The 18,233-nt window shown below is 39.4% G+C and overlaps 1 protein-coding gene across 3 annotated transcripts in view; it reads right to left on the bottom strand.

Moving 5' to 3' along the window:
* The window catches only part of SPIDR (scaffold protein involved in DNA repair), a 468,259-nt gene that overhangs the window by 314,468 nt on the left and 135,558 nt on the right, over nucleotides 1–18,233 (bottom strand). The window lies entirely within an intron of this gene.

Below are 18,233 nucleotides of genomic sequence, written 5' to 3'. Positions count from 1 at the left end.
TTATTGTTCTGTCTCTCTTTATCTTCAGAGATATCCGAGAAGGCTAGCCTACCCAGTATCCTGCTCTAAAACATATGTTCCAGTATTCTCTGAAATTGATACTTTTTGTCTTCTTCAGGTTAATTCATCAAGTGTCCACCGTTTTTTTCCCTGTCACTGTCACCCAGCATGCATGTAAGTGTGCAGGCACACACACACACACACACACACACACACACACACACACACACACACAATAATGAGCAAACACCAGTGGTCAGCGATGGACATCAGGGGGTTTTAAAGTCCCTCTGCTTCCTATATGTACACGATTCTCTTTAATACACACTCTGACACTGGCTATCACAAGCTGTGATGATTGTAATTCATCTTGCTGCACACACTCCAAACTACTGTGCAATATAATCAGTGTACATTTTACTCTTTTAAAAATAGTGTTTTATGTCTTTCCCCCCAAAATAATACACATAACAATTACTAAAATGGTTTTATTTGGGGTGTTTCTGTTAGTTACTTGTGAAGTTTTAAACAATATATTTAACAAACTCTATTCCCTATTTTACTCACTTGGCACTGCATTTTGGGGTTCCTAGCATTGTAAAATGAGGAAAGGCGTATACCCTGCTCTACATTTTCCCTCCCCAACATGCTACACAATTTTAATTCTACCTAATTCCACTTTCATTGTCAAGGTTAATGTTCACAGTGTATCCTATAACCTATGCCAAATCTCTGTGCTCCGGCCATAGTCTGACTCCAAAAGTTAACAAATAATCAACAAATTTACATTAGCACAATTATATAAACAGAATTTAATACCTGACTTGGATCTTAGGATTGCATTTAAATGAGAATATCTCAGACTTAGGTCAAATGATTTGACTTTAATAATTCTTATGATCATTTAGGCCTTCCAAATGCCAAAAGAAAAAGGACTATATTCTGGTGGCCCCAGCATACTGATTAGTAGTCTTAGCTTTCCCTAAAAGTTTACTCCAGCTTTTTAGAGAACAGCCTATTCATGTTCTGCCTGGGACTAAATGTGGTCAGCTGGAGCCTGGGCAGGAAAAAAGAAGATCAAATCAGTTTGAAATGATCAAGCAGGGAAGAAACAGGCCTTCTATCTTCAGATGTGTGAACCTGGGTATTTCCTTTGGATGTGATAAGAAGCCAGCAGGGAAGTCAAATAATGAGCTGTGTTGAGACCAAACTGGAGGGGACAAGGGATAAAGTAGGGAAGCTAGTTAGGAGAGTCTGCAGCAATCCAGGACAGATGATGGTGTCTGGGACCTAGGGAGTGATAGGAGAGGTATGAAATGGTCAGATTCTAGATATTCTTTGAAGGTAGAGTCAATAGGACTTGTTTATGGACAAGGAGTGAAAATGAGAGTACAAGAATGACTCCAGCGTATTTGGCCTGAGCAAGAATAAGAACAGAATTAACATTTACTGAGACAGTAAAGATTTCTAGACAAATGCATTTCTTTTCTGGGAAGTGCAGGTAGTATGAGAATACTGGTAACAAGGCATATATTAATATTGAGATGCCTCTTAGTTATTATAATAGTCTGGCACTAGCTGACCTCCCAAGTCTAGTACCTGATTCTTCCAACCTACTGTTCATAAGGCCCACCTGAATGACCTTCGTAAATGCAGATGTAATGACAGCCACCCTGTACTTGCACCCATCCATGGCTATCCACTCGATGAAATCCAAACTACTTGCCATTGTATCGAAAGTCCTTGGTTAGCTATTACTTCTTACTGCTCTAGTCTCAAATTCCATAGTTTCATTCAAGCAATTTAAAATTATTTCTATGACAAGGTGAAACATAATTGTGCATTAAGACAGTTCCATCACTGCCTCCCTGGTGAGCTTCTCCCTGGGCATGACTCTCCTTTCCACTCTGCAGTTTATAATTTCCCTTTATGTTATCACTGTACGTCTTGCTTATACCTCTAATTTAACACAGAAAGTAAATAGTTTCATCTATTAAACCATGAACTCTGTGTTGCACCTGAATCAGTATCAATAAATATGTAAGAAAAATGAATCCTAATACAAATTGACGTAAAGCATGTGTGGGACTCTGTTTCCAGTCTTGATTTCACTGCTAACCAGGATGCTCCTGACCTGTTTCTACTTCACCTCAACTGCACTTTGTGTGTACTCAGGGAATGCAAATTAAACTACGACTCAAATGATGCTTCAAAGAGAAAAATAAATAATACATTCCAAAATCAAATCCAAATGACATTTCATCTATTCATTCTATTGTACCATGTTTTCATTAACATGCACTAAAAACTTAATTGTACTTACTTGTTTATACTGTCTTTTCTTTTGAGAAGTTACAACAAACAGTACTTTTACCACTGACTCTCAAACACATAATAATATGTTCCCATAAGGATTTGGTAAGTAAATATCTGTTAAGTTATTGATTGTATTATTAATGCTCAGTAAATCAAAATTTTAATTTCTGAGTAAATCTGATAAGATGAAATCAGATTCATTTCATAGATAGCTTCAGGATATAATTCATAAAGCTGCAAGCAGGAGATCCTGATTATAATACCTAAAAAACAAATTCTGGAGAAATTCACATATTTATCCTATCAACAGCACAATTCATTTTTGTTTAAAATTTATGCTCCCCCATAAAATTTGAAGTCATCTGGCAATGATGAATAGACACATTTCTTTACCACAACTGCTTACTGAACTGTAAACAATTGTGCTTTCACTTCTTGATTCCACATTTTTTGCCTTTTCACCCAGCTTAAAATATTCTTCTCCAAAAGCCACAATTATTCTAAGCATGAAACAGAAATCTGAAACCCAACTCTTAAAAAAAAAAAAAAAAGCCCAAAACAAAAAAGTAGACAAGACTGACCAGGCGATCAGACTGTTTTCACAAGCCCCAGTGATGAGAGCAGTCAAAGCCTAGCTAAGTACCTCGGCCTCCAGGGTCACAGTGACCCCACCTCCTGCTGTGCCTCATTCTGTAGGAATAGCCTATACTGTCTTGTAGAAAATGAGTGGGCAATGAAATATCCAATTTTAAAAGAAATTCAAAGTTGGGTGTGGTGGCTCATGCCTGTAATCCCACCACTTTGGGAGGCCAAGGCAGGCACATCACAAGGTCAGGAGATTGAGACCAGGCTGAACGACATGATGAAACCCCTTCTCTACTAAAAATACAAAAATTAGCCAAGCATGGTGGTGTGCGCCTATAATCCCAGCTACTCAGGAGGCTGAGGCAGGAGAATCACTTGAACCCAGGAGGCAGAGGTTGCAGTGAGCCAAGATCGTGATCGTGCCACTGCACTCCAGCCTGTGGGACAGAGTGAGAATCCCCCTCAAAAAAAAAAAAAAAGGTCACATGGCTAATGACAAAGTACAGAAACAGATATTTAGGTATTTGCATTTTTATAAATGTGACATCAACTGAGAAACAAATGTGTTGGGAAAAACTGCAAGAACCAATGTTAAAACAGTAAGTTACTAATTATGGGTACTCACTATAGTCCTCACAAACCTACCTCTAAACCATCCCGAGGAATGCTAGGAGCACTTGAGCATCGGGCCTCTCCAACATGAGGCCAACACACTGAATCTCTGTAGCAGGGAGAGTTGAAAATACACTTACTGATGAACTGACAGAGTCCGGGGCATCCCTTCTGCCCTGTTATCCTTGATTTTTAAACTCCAACATCAATCCAGCCCCTGTCATAATGACCGTTGATAAAGGACATTCTAATGAACAACTTCTAATTCATCTTAATTTGGGTGGAAACAGGCAAACCCTGTGATAAGCCAGAATAGGGCATATCCAAATGGAGTATGGGAAATTCACAACTCCTAGACACAAGAAGGTGTTTGTGTCTTGCTGCCATCTTCTTCCTATGGCATTTCAACAAATGGGTAGGGAAAAGAAGAAAAAGGAGAAGATAAATTAGCTTAAGGATTAAAATGAGATCATGTAGTGACAAAAACACAGAGCGACCATTACCATGAAGTGCCTCTCCCGAAAGGTGTACACAAGGTCAGAGTGTACTGGTGCTGGGAAGGCTCATGGGCATCAGACACAAAAGTTAAAAGACAGAAAGTTAAAAGCACTCTGAGAGAGACTTTCACATGGGAATAACAGACAAGACAGGGAAAAACAGCAATACCGACTTTAAAAAGTGGAAATAACCCACGGTTTAACAAAGTCACCCTTTCTCAGTTAAAAAACTACAGCACAGATGAAGTAACCCACATAGGACTTCAGCCCTGGCCAGGGTGGGCCCAGAACCAACATTGCCTGATGAGGGCCATTTCTGTACTCTGATGCCATGTGGTAACATTTTTAAATTACTAGGCATGGCTCAGCCATGCCCTATACATCTTTGTAGCACTTTGTGCAGTTCTTATTTGCTTATATTTTTGAGAATTAACTGTATTAACTATAGGATACTGGAAGTATAATCACAAACAAAGCATTAAGAGATGAAAGTGCATATTATTAGGCCTGCTGCCCAGCCTATCCCATGAAAGCCATGGCTTTGACTCATGGAAATATTGCATTCTATGCACATAGAGGTTGGGGGTCACAGAAAGGGGGCCAAAGTGAAAAATGAGACCAAGGCAGCTGGACTGCGTGTATGACGAAGAATGTCACCACCCCAAAGAGCCTTCAGGTAAGGAAGCTTTGTCCCATGGACACTAGGCAGTTAATGAAAATGTCTTAAAACAGGAGGGTAACAGTATCAGATTTGCCTCTTAGGATGATAATCCTGATAGGCTGAAAACAAAGAAAGGTCAAGAGCCTAACACAGCAATCGGGGCACAGGAGAACAGGGGCCTGAGCAGAGGTTGCAGTGGATGTAGTAAATGAGGAGATCTGCTTGAGAGACAACTCTGAATGGAATCATCATCTGAATCTGGGGACAAGATAGATTGAAAAAATATCAGAGAGGCCGGATGCAGTGGCTCACACCTGTACTCCCTGTACTTTGGGACGCTGAAGACGGTGGATCACCTGAGGTTAGGAGTTTGAGATCAGCCTGATGAAGCCTCGTCTCTACTAAAAATACAAAAAATTAGCCAGGCATGGTGGTGGGCACCTACAATCCCAGCTACTCGGGAGGCTGAGGCGGAAGAATTGCTTAAACCTGGGAGGCAGAGGTTGCGGTGAGCCATGATCATGCTACTGCACTCCAGCCTGAGTGACAGAGTGAGACTCCGTCTCAAAAAATAAAATAAAATAAAAACAAGCCCCAAAAAACAAAAAATAGAAAACATGTCAGAGAAAGCCCAATCAAAGATTGCTGAGTTAACAGGCCAGGGGAGGAAAAGGTAGGGCATGCTGCGTCTGAGGTGTGCAGGACACTCAAGCACAGGTGGACTGGGGTGGGGCCCTGAGATCCGGCAGAACAGAGGCTGGGCAGAAACAGCCATGAAGGTCACTGAATACCAAGGAGGGGCATATGGAACAAGAATGAAAGAGGTGCTGGCAGAAGTCTGAGGAGCCCATGTTGAAGTACCACACGGAGAAATGAGCACAGAAGGCAGAGAACCAGGAAGGAGCACTGTCCTTGAAGCTGAGGAAGATAACTGACAGGCCATGTGTGTGCTGCAATGAGGCGGCACTCAGGAAGGTGATGTTTTTGGCACACTGGTGGAAAAGAGACTGTGCAGTACTAGGATGGAAAGAGACTGAACATGGGCTACAGGCTACTCTTTCAAATCACTCTCACAATACAAAAGCACAGCTTCCATTTTTTTCCAACTTCACAAGGAATTTTACTAATTCAAGAACTTGTTTATTCCATCTGCCAGCTGAAAAGTTCCCTATATTAAAACAGAAAAACAAATTTACCATCTGGTCAGAAAAATAACAAATGCTGAATGATAAGCAGTGATCCATTCTAGGATCACCCTCCCAGAAGATCTTCAACCAGGGCTGGGCAGAGCACGGATACCTGCCTTGCGACCCATGCCCCCTGCAGCAAGCTCCATGAACAGTATGGAGAAATCAAGTCTGTGCTTGTGCATTCCAACAGGCTTCTCAAGACAACAGGATCCCAACGGAAAACCTAGAACCCTTTTGAAAACAAAAGTGAACTAAAGAAGTTTGGAAAACTAGATTAGTGGAAAGGTTAAGATGGCATACACAAAATTTCATAGCATGGACAAATGCCAGCATGATTCCAAACCAGGCTGGAGAGTAAAAGTGACAATTTGTTGAGTAAGCCAAAGAAAATGCTCCCTTGCCAAAATCAATACTTTTCCTTAAGGCCAAAAACAGGGTTTTCAAAGTATAGATAATTTTCATCGTATAGATAATTTTCATCATAAACAATGTCCCAATTTAACCCTATGAATGAATTATTTATTTATCAAGCCACATACGGAAATCAAGTTTCAACAGGAAACATGTTTTACACACTATATATTTAGAATAGACTAACTTTGCAGTCTTATTTTTGGATCATTTACAACACAGTAGAAGGAATCTCTTAAACTTCAGGTCTATCAGAAACCAACCTTAAAACTATATGAAAAATGAAAACATTTTTCTTTTCATGGAGAAAGTACAGATGAAATAAACACACTGGGAATCTAAAAGTGTTATTTAATTCCATGGTATCATGGAATCTCACTTCATAGTTCTTTGGGTATGAAAATTTACAAGAAATAATGTATTTCTAGGAACAAAGGCATAAATGGAGGCAGCTATGGAGTGATAGCTAGGGAACTGAGTTTGGTATTAAGTTCCCCTTCCTCTATTTCTTAGGTCTCACCATTATTTTTAATAAAATTATCAAATAACTTGGTGTTATTAAATTCTAATAAGAACTCTTTACTCTTCTGTTAATACACACTTAAAATGACCACTGGAAATTATGATATATTGTGACATGGAATCATAGCTCTAACTTGTATCACAGTTTGTTTCCTGACTAGAATAGTTCAGCCTGAGTATTTACACAAAATCTTCTGGCCCATGACTACAAAGAATAATATTAAATATCACTGCTGCACTGAAACGTGGCTAAGGATATAACAGAGGGAAAAGTAAAAGTTTGAGCACTGTAGTTGGCATTCTGGTTTTGCTGGCCAGAAGAAAGCAGGAGATAATCCAGAGGCAGCTCCCCTGACCCCAGAGGAAAGGGGAAGTAAGACAAGAAATGGAAGCAAAACTTCTCTGGCCAAATCAGAGCTGGCCCACGCTGAGTGGGCAATGGCTTCAACTGAAGCACAGAGAGGGAGAGGACAACCCAGCAAGGAAGTTTAAGAAAAAATTTTAAATGACTTTTTAAAAGATGTTGACCTACAACATTAACAACCCTTCTTTAATCTGTGTTATTCTCATTTCTTAAATCTAAAAAAACAAATTGTTTTTAAAAATGTTTGATATTACATTAAAAAATCCCCACAGAAACTAAAGATTTTAAAGGTATAAACTATTGCCAAGGAGTGGCTAAATTAAATAAGCAGCTCATCATACACCTACCTTTTCTAGGTTTAAATATACAATACTAGAATACTTAGATTAAATACATATTTTCTAACACTTATTTTTCAATTAAATAAAAGGAATCTTATTTTACCACCTGACTTGTCTTGGGAGAAATGACCAGTCTACCATTTTCTACACCAAGTTAGGCTTTAATTATTAGAAAATACTGCATCAAGGAAATTAGTGAAATCTTATAGATACCCATGTATCTACACAGGATTCCTTGTTCAGCCTCCTGCTCACACCATTTCTGTATAGAAATCGCTGACCCTGGGCCAGGCACGGTAGTTCACGTGTATAATCCCAACACTTTGGGAGGCCAAGGCCAGGTAGATCACTTGAGGTCAGGAGCTTGAGACCAGCCTGGTCAACATGGTGAAACCCCATCTCTACCAAAAAATACAAAAATCAGTTGGGTGTGGTGGCGGGCACCTGTAATCCCAACTACTCAGGAGGCTGAGGTGGGAGAATCATTTGAACCCAGGGGATGGAGGTTACAGTGAGCTGAGATTATACCACTGCACTCCGGCCTGGATGACAGAGTGAGATCGTGTCTCAAAAAAAAAAAAAAAAGAAAAAGAAAAAAAGAAAAGAAAAGAAATCACCAACCTCAACATTCCTTCTTCCTCTCCCAGCCACTCAAGTGGTGACCCTAGACCACAACCCATCTCAAGGGCTTTAGAGGAGTTCCCGGAAGCAGTAAGAAACAGGTGGGGGGCCAGATTTCTGGCTACACGCTTGTGATAAGACTGAGGAAACCCCACTCTGTGGGCTGGACTGTGGGAGCACCACATCCACTGCTCCTGAGGTTACCTGAGGGTCAGGGCCGTCCCAGCCTCCTTGCTCCCCTGCATTTGGTACACAGAGACACTCACCTAAGGTTCACACAGTAACAAGGAGGGTGCGGAGGTACTGGAGATTACACACCAAACCTGTCAGGCTGTTGACAACTAATCTTGTCCAAGGACAAAGATCACTACACTCTTTGTTCTGGAAAACTACCATATTACAGAAACTAGTCTTGTTATTGAATTTTTCATTTCTTGACATAGAAGTATAATTTTTTATACTTCGTAAGTAAAATTCAGGGTGGAGTTTTCTATCACTTCACATTTATCTCCCTACAATGGTAAAAACAATTTTTGATTTTGACGGATTTCTTTCTTTTATAAAAGGCATATTTAAAAAAAAAAAAAAAAAACAACCCTGTCCCAATCCCTTTTCCAATGGAATTCTTAACTGCTTCTGACAATTTATTTTTTATTTGTTATTAAAGATATTTTATATTTTATAAATATTTATGATATTTATAATGTTTACAAATATTTCCAAACCATTATATGATGTGAAGAAAGTCTAAAAGCATTAGAAGCATCCAGGAGTGTTATCCTGTATGAGTATTTTATCATAATCATCAGAAAATGGAAATAGTATATGATTTTAGTTTCTCTTGAAATTATATAAACACAATATTCTTCAAGCAAGTAACTCATCACAGTGAGCCAAGGCTGCACCACTGCACTCCAGCCTGGGCAACAGAGCAAGATTCTATCTTTAAAAAAAAAAAAAAAAAGGCAGCTAAAAATTTAAAATTTAAAAGAGTAGAAGCCCTGCCTCCCTGATCCCCAAATTAGTCTTCTTCCTTTAACAAATAATCTGTAACTCTATGGGCTGGAGTGTGGAATATGTGAACACAGTTAGGGTTTGGAAGGCACACTCTACCCTGCTGGGTGACCTTGAGGACAGCCATGTGAAGGCTGTGAGTGCAACCTGCTTAGTGTCTAGCCTGGAGGACACCCTTACTTGCGTTATCTGCATCCATCTGAACTCTATTCACTTCATAGTCTTCAAAAAACTTTCAAGTCTAGTATTTAGAAATCCAAGGAGGAACATAGAGTGTCAGGAGATTTTTTTGCCCTCCAGTCTATGCTCTGGAGGCAAACACAACTGAAACAACCCACCAAGCAACAATAAAAACTTTGACTAGGGTAATGTGTAACAAAATGTGGCACTGGAAAAATAATAAGGCAGTGAATTTTTGCAAAAGTCACACTAGGAAGAATAAGGAAATAATTATTCTCAACACAAAGATTTTGCAAAATTAAAATTTTTGAATGGACAAAATAGAAAACAAGAATTCTTGAAATTGAAACTTATCCAATAGATCACTGTGTGTGAATTTCTTTTTCTTCTTTTTCTTTCTAAATTTTTTTGAGACAGGGTCTCGCTATGTTACCCAGGCTGGAGTGCAGTGGTACAATCACAGCTCACTGCAGCTTTGAACTCCTGGGCTCAGGTGATCCTCCTGCCTCAGCTGGGAGCACAGATATGTCCCACCATGGCTGGCTAATTTTTTGTAGAAATGGGGTCTCATTTTGTTGCCGAGGCTACTCTCAAACTCCTGGGCTCAAGCAACCCTTTTGCTTCAGTGTTGCAAAGTGCTGAGATTACAGGTGTGAGTCACTGTGCCCGGCCTAAATTTATTTCTTAAAGAGACTCAGTACCTAATCTAGGTAAGCTGGGGTGGGCTGTCCACAAACTACGTGGAAAGGGGTACCCATGTATTGGCTAGTGGTATAAAATGAAAGCAAGGTTCCCTGATGGCAGCATCAAGATGCTGTTGAGAAGTGGATAAAAGACATTGACAGAAGTTATGGTATTTTGTGACCTATGAAAGTTTCAGCTGAATACGACCCAGCAGCAAAAAGCTAAAAAACAAAACAAATCCTAACACAAAAGCTATTACTGCAATACTGATATGAAGAGCTAAGTTTATTCTTTGCTTCTTAGGGTACTAAATTCAGTATGACATATTTAATACTTTTTGAAGACATACATATTCCCACATACACAGAAAACCCACAGTAGTTCCACCTTCACAGGCACATCAGAGGGTGTTCTGAAGCGAGCACTCAGACACACACACTCACACACATATACACACAGACACACACACACCTTCATACATATAGTAACATATTCAATAGAGATCACACTGAGGGAAAGACAATTCAGGGGGAATTCTGCTCTGGACAACAGTGGCAGCCACTGAACTTCATTGATTTTGTTTGTATTTTAATTTTTTCCTACACCATTTTCCCTGAAGTTTAAAGGGAACTTTTAGGAACAAAAAAATGTCATGTTGAGGCCAGGTGTAGTGGCTCAGGCCTATAATTCCAGCACTTTGGGAGCCTGAGGCAGGAGGATCACTTGAGCCCAGGAGCTCAAGACCAGTCTGGGGAACATAGTAAGAACCTGTGTCAATGAAGAAAATTTAAAAATTGGCTGGGCCTGGTGGTGTATGCCTGTGGTCCCAGCTACTCAGGAAGCTGAGGTGGGAGGACTGCTCAAGCCCAGGAAGTAGAGGCTTCAGTAAGCCATGATGGTGCCATTGCACTTCCAGCCTGTGCAACAGACCGACCAAGACCTTCCTCCTTCCCCCAAAATATCTCATTGTGAAAAATCATTCATCTGAAGCCCATCAATTTCTTTGGTATCACCTGTTCTGTTTTTACTCTCTTCCTGTATAATACAAGAAGTTTTTCTGCATTTAAGAACATCTAAAGGTCCGGGTGTGGTGGCTAATGCCTGTAATTCCAATGCATTGGGAGACTGCGGAGGGAGGTTCCCTTGAGGCCAAGAGTTCAAGACCAGCCTGGAAATCATAGCAAGCCTCCATTTATATAGAAAAAAAAAAATTTTTTTTAAACAGCAGGATGTGGTGGCATGTGCCTGTAGTCTCAGCCACTCTGGAGGTTGTGGTGGGAGGAGTCCTTTGAGCCCAGATGGTTGAGGCTGCAGTGAGCTGTGATGGTGCCACTATACTCTAGCGTGGGCAACAGAGGGAGCCCCTACTCAAAAAAGTAAAAGAACACTTGTAACTATTTTTAGTTTTAAAAACTATGGTATCAAACATATTGTGAACATATTTGTCACAGATATCAGACAAGGGAGCTGGGGTGTAACGACTGCTGCACTCACATCTCCTGAACTCAGTTCTGCCCAGACCCGCCCCAAAGACAAGTGGGCCGTGAACATGGGCCACCAACTTAGGCTGCCCAGTGTAAATCTGGCTCCACCACCCACTGGTAGGCACACAGGGTTATACCCATTCATATTCTCGTGCATCTGCATTGTCCTCATCTCTGAAGTAAGGAGAGCAGGACGTAACTGAAAGGGTAATTGCGGGGGCTAAATTAGTTAACATACATGTAAAATGGTTTGAGTATCACTTAGTAATCACTGCTCACCATCATGCAGGTAAAGAGCAAAGTGATGCTGGGAAACTGTTTCCTCTTTAACAAAAGGAAAAATACAATGATTTCTGAAGACAAGTAGAACACAACTTCCCCTTGCCTCTATAGTTGTCCATTTTCTATGCCATAGCTACATTTTAAAGTACAGGTTTCCATGGCATCACCTTGGAAGTAAAATCTAGCCAAGGCCTCCACGCCCTGCATGATCCGGGCTCCCCTGCCCACCCCATGCCATGTCATCAAACCACATTCTCTGCAAGGCAACACCTATGCTTCTTGCTGCTCTTTTGTTTTATTTTTTTCAGACAGTGTCTTGCTCTATTGCCCATATTGGAGTGCAGTGGCGCCATCTTGGCTCATGGCAATCGCCGCCTCCCAGGTTCAAGTGACTCTCATGCCTTAGCTCCCAGAGTAGCTGGGATTGCAGGCATGTGCCACCACACGTGGTTAATTTTTTTGTATTTTTAGTAGAGATGGCATTTCACCATGTTGTCCAGGCTGGTCTTGAACTCCTGACCTCGTGATCCACCTGCCTTGGCCTCTCAAAGTGCTAGGATTACAGGCATGAGCCACCATGCCTGGCTTCTTGCTGCTCTTTTCAAGCCAAGCTCAATACCTTCACAGTGTATCGCAAAGAATCTTGGTATGTATGGTCTTTTATACTGAAATGTACTAGAAGGCACCAATAAGGAAGATAACATCGATTGTTAAAAGGTACAAGCAGGAGTTATAAAACAGCACAGCAAAGTCAGCTACCCAGGAGGAAAGAAAGGAAAAATTGACATTCACATACCAAAGATGTTAAAAATATAATTTCTTAAGCTTAGAAAGATGTATTAGACATATTCACTGAAATATTTGATATTCGTATGCATTTTTTAACAAAGCAAAACATGCCCTTATCATAACACCTGACAACTGCACTCTTGATCATTTATTCCAAAAAAATAAAAACATATGTTCCCCCTCAAAAACTGGTACACAAACGTTACGGCACCTTTTATTCGTAACCCAATATGGAAACAAACCAAAAGCCCTCAGTCAACGAAGAGTTCAACAAACTGTGGCACATTTGTCCCATGGAATACTACCCAGCAGTATAAGGCAATGAGATATTGACATACACAACAACTTGGATAAATCTACAGGGAATTATACTGAGTGAAAAAAGCCAATCCCAAAAGGTTATAAACTATATTATATTTCTGTAACATTTTTTAGATGACGAACTATGGAAATGTTAAACAGATTAGTGACTGCAAGGGGTGAGGGAGGAGAGTGGGTAAGAGGTGGCTATGGGTATAAAGGGTGGCACAAGGATCTTTGTGGTGATGGATCCTTCTGTGTCTGGACTATGTGATAGTCACATGAATCTACCCAAGTATTTTAATCCATCTTGGCTGCAATAACAACAAACCAGAGCTGTGTGGATTTAAAGCAATAGGAATTTGTTTCTCACAGTTCCGCAGGTTGGGAAGTCCAAGCTCGATGCTCTGGCAGATTCTGTGTTTGGTGAGGACCTATGTTCTCACAGATGGATTCTTCTTGATGTATCCTCACATGGTGGAAGGACCAGGTAGCTCTTAAGGGTCTCTTCTAAATCCTTTCGTGAGGGCTCCACCTCATAACCTAATCCCTTTCCAAAAGCCTTACTTACCTCCTAATACCATCTAATTGGTGATTAGGTTTCAACATATGAATTTTGAGAGGATACAAAAATTCAGACCATAGTTACAGGTGACAAGATTACATAAAACATACACACACACACACACATACACACACACACGCAAATGCATGTAATATTGGTGAAATCTGAACAGAGTCAATGGACTGTATCTGAGATCACCATCCTGGTTGTCCTGTCATTCTACAGTTATAAAAGATGTCACTGCTGATTACTGGGGGAAACCATGGGCATGGTACAAGGGATCCCTCAGTATTATTTCTAACTGCATATGAATCTATAATTATTTTTAAATACAAAGTGTTTTAAATGGGCAAAAAGAAGTGTTAGAGACATTCAAACATTTTAAATCAATATACAGGAAAAAACATACGTCTTAACCATGGGGTAATTAAATAATACTCCCAAATAGAAGATAAATGGAAAGAAAGACCTCAAGCTGAATCATTATAATCTATATATCAATTTTGTAAACCAAAATTTCTCATCTCTTAAGGAGATAAATAAGGAGAACCTCAGTTTGACATGCTACACTTAATGTCTAGAACAAAATTTAAGACGTGATATTGTAAGGAATATTCCAAATAAGCTATGTTTTGAGTATGAGCCAAACAAAAAAAAACACCTTTTTCTCCCTTCATTCTGGACTACCAGTCATACATGTTTAACTTGGTATTTTTCTATCCAGACCTGCAGAAGACACTCTGTCAACTACATACTTGACAATTTGATCAATTCACTATAATGAGTAACCAGGATGACAATGTCTAGTGATTTCTAACTTATATTAATATCAATAATTAAGAAGAAAATCTGCCACTTCCCATCAAAATCATAATATTTTAGGACATCCTATACAGTTCCACAATTTACGCAGTCTCTGCAATCTTCAAACCTATGTCCTATGCTTCTCCAATTAGTACTGTCTCAAGAATGCGATAAAGACCTATATTTTGAAAGATTTTTTTCAAAAGAAACACATCGGTATCAATATTTCTAATTTTGCTGATTCCTTAATCCCTTGTCTTCTTAAGCCTAACTTTCTCTAGCCCAAACAGATTAACTAATGAAGGTCTGTAGAGATTAGTGAATAAGAACTTGGACTTCAGAGTATAAACCTGGGCTTAGTTATCTGTAGCATATACTCAACCTACAGTTTTTTCATCTGGAAAGTAGGGAAAGCAAACTCTTCTAGAAGATTACTTTGCATACTAAATGGTTTAATATATTGTCAGTTTTTGGCATTGTACCCATAGATATCAAACCTCCAAACGTGATGCAACAATGAGGATGAGATTGAAGGAAAGAGGACAGACAGAACCCAAACTATTTCTTAAGAATTTATGATCCAGTTCAAAGTTTGCCCACATTTTGCCCCTACTTGGAAGATATTTACAATTTTTCGAGACTACAAAAACATTAGCAAAATTCAAGACACTACCTGACTAAACACACAAAGTCCAATTTGGACTATCTGGTTATTCCCCACTAGTAATCTCAACAGGAAACTGGCAGAGGAGTAAAATTATTATTTTCATATGGCAGAAGTGTGGCAGGGTTTGAAAGCATGGCACTAGGAACCAGGAGGCCTGGTTTTGGCCCTGTCTCTTCCTTGGCTAGATAATCAGAGAAAGTCACTTCCCTCCTCTAGGCAATCTGCCAAAAAGGAGCTTAGACTGGAAGGTCTCTAAGAGTCCTCACATAATTAACATTCTATCTCCCCATGCGGAAAAAGGAAACAAAAGTGCTGCATAAATGCCAACGAAGTAAGCAAATGATATCTTCAGGTTCTAGTCTTTAAGGCCTTCAGTAGCCAGAGTCCCGTGTGCCAGGCTCCTCTTTTCCATCCGATAGCTCGCCATCCACCCCAACCCAACACAAAGCTAATGTTACAACTAAAAACTGAAAGCAGCCTTCCTGAAACAGAATAATGCAAACATTTATATCCAGTTGAAAGAAATCCAAGCTTACCTTTCTCTCATGTCATTACTTCAAAAGAAGGGAGGCAAAAGGAGGACAGAAGGAGGAGCAATTTGAGAATTTAAGTGGCAAGGAAAAATATTTTTCTGGTTCAAGCAGAACAAAAGAAGTTTATAATCAGAATCCCAAAGTTATGGGTGACACACAGATTAAACAAAAACTATTTAGAGGTGGAGGTAGGTAGATTATAAGAGAAAGTTCCAGTTCAAGGGCATTTACATTTGAGAGGTTAAATATACACATGTAAATACTTATAAATAGCAGAACATGAAGAATCACTGAATGACTAAAATGAGATAACATACTATAGAATTACAAATGGTTCCTGCTGATTTTTATCAAATAACTCTGGAAATAAAATAATCATAAGCTAAGCATATGGCTGGTAGAGTGTTACTGACTGTAGTTCACGCTGGCCAGAGTCATTAGGATGACTTCCATCAGGGACTCCTGTCTCTACCAGATCAATGAAAGTCATTTTGGGCATTTCTGGTAAAATACTGGAAAGAAAGCATTCTTTTTATTGGACTTGAAGCTGACAGTTACCAAATAGAAGATGACTGCCAGCCTTTTCAAAACCAGTATGTCTGAAGCATGAAGTCTTTTCCCTGTGGCATTCAATTACAAGTACCATTAAATTCTTTTTTGTGCTTAAGCCAATGTGCTATTAAGACTTCCTTAAATAATAAGACAAGGCAAACTTTATGTCTGTCGGGCCTTCAAGGTGATCAAATGAATTGCAAGGATTATTAATGTCCTAATAATTGATACTAAAAAAAAAACAAGAAACAAAGTCATAAGTATAACAATGAATTGACCCGCAGATATGTATAAAAGAAAAAATGATCAGGTACAGTGGCTCACGCTTGTAATCCCAACACTTTGGGAGGCCCAGGCAGGCAGATCACCTGAGGTCAGGAGTTTGGGACTAACCTGGCCAACATGGTGAAACCCCATCTCAACTAAAAATACAAAAATTAGCCAGAGGCGGCTGGTGCCTGTAGTTCCAGTTACTCGGTGGACTGAGGAGGAGAATCGCTTGAACCCAGGATATGGAGGTTGTAGTAAGCCAGGATCGTGTCACCAAACTCAAGCCTCGGCAAAAGAGTGAGACTCTGTCTCAAAAAAAAGTATTCTTGGGTCATATGTATTAGGTCATCCTGACACATATATATGTATTTCATATTACAGTGCTTTAATACAAGAATGTGAGAGAAGACAATTGCTAAGTGACAGCTGGGAAAGGATTTTATATATTTTTTTCGAGACAGGGTTTTGCTCTATCACAAAGGCTGGTGTGTAGAGGTGCAACTATAGCTCACTGTAACCTAGAACTCCTAGGCTAAAGCAAGTCTCCCACCTCGGCCTCTTGAGTAGTTAGGACTATAGATGTGTGCCACCACTGTACAGTTGATTTTTAATTTTTTTTTTTTTTTTTTTTGTAGAGAATGAGTTTCACTACATTGCCCAAGTTGGTCTTGAACTCTTAGCCTCAAGTGATTCTTCTTCCTTGGCCTCCCAAAGCATGGGGAATACAGGCATGAGCTACCGCACCTGGCCTCAGAAAGGATTTTAGAAAGAATAAATGAGGTGAGAATTGAAAAGTCTTCTAAAGAAATGTGTAATATAATAGTTGAGAACATAACAGTTGAGTGATCTATTTAGTAGAATGTATTATTCTATTTAGTAGAATATATTATTGGGAATGGAGGGATTAACTCTAAGAATAATGTTTCTTAAATTCCAGCATGTGCAAAAATCACCTGGAAGCCTAATAAAATGTATATCTCAATGATCACCCCATGAAAGACTAATAATCGTTAGTTTGGAATACGTGACTGTGCCTACCCACCCATCCCCGCAATCCAGATGGAGGAAACACACAGAAAAAAACCCACTAAATCAGCACTGTTTAGGAGGAAAGAAGGCTTTTCTAGGCATGTGGAATCTTTTCAATATCAAAAAATTTGTTAAGAAACAAGAGTTTTCAGTGATTAGACCTTGGAAGAATAGACTCATCTCCTGGAATAATTTCTGAGACCTATATGACACCTGAATAAAACAATCAGTTTTCAGAGTACAAGTCCTTAACATCCATGATTAAGTTTATTCGAGTATTTCATGCTTTTTGATGTTATTGTAAATGAGACTACTTTCTTAATTTTCCAATAGAAAATCTTTCATAGTTAATATACAGAAATTTCATTGTTAATATATAGAAACACAATTGATTTTTGTATGCTGATTTTTAATCCTGTGGCTATGCTGAATTCACTTACTAGTTCTAACCTTTTTTGGCAGGGGCAGGGTGTCTTATAGGGTTTTCTAGATATTAGATCATGTCATCTGCAAACAGAGATAACTTTACCTCTTGCTTTCCAACTTGGATATCTTTTATTTCTTTTGCTTGACTACATGCTCTGACTACAGAAGCAGAACCTGCAACAGTGGCTACCAACAGGGAGGTAGGTATTTATCAAAGGGTACAAAGTTTTGATTATATAAGATAAATAAGTTCTAGAGATCTGCTGAACAGTATCCTGCCTATAGTTAACATACTATATTGTATACTTAAAATTTTGCTAAGAGGAGCTGGGCATGGTGTCACAAGCCTGTGGTCTTAGCCACTCAGGAGGCTGGAGTGAGAGGATTTGCTTGAGCCCAAGAGTTTGAGGCTAGAGTACACTATGATTATGTCACTACATTCCAGCATGGGCAACACAGTGAGAACCTGTCTCTAAATAATGAAATAAAATAAAATAAATTTTGCTAAGAGGGTAGAGTGCTCTTAATGATAAG

The sequence above is a fragment of the Sapajus apella genome, unplaced genomic scaffold, assembly GCF_009761245.1.
Source record: "Sapajus apella isolate SASKATOON/1434 unplaced genomic scaffold, GSC_monkey_1.0 scaffold35, whole genome shotgun sequence".
Classification (NCBI taxonomy): domain Eukaryota; kingdom Metazoa; phylum Chordata; class Mammalia; order Primates; family Cebidae; genus Sapajus; species Sapajus apella.
The sequence above is the reverse complement of the archived record's forward strand: the minus strand, read 5'-3'. Positions and strand labels throughout refer to the sequence as shown.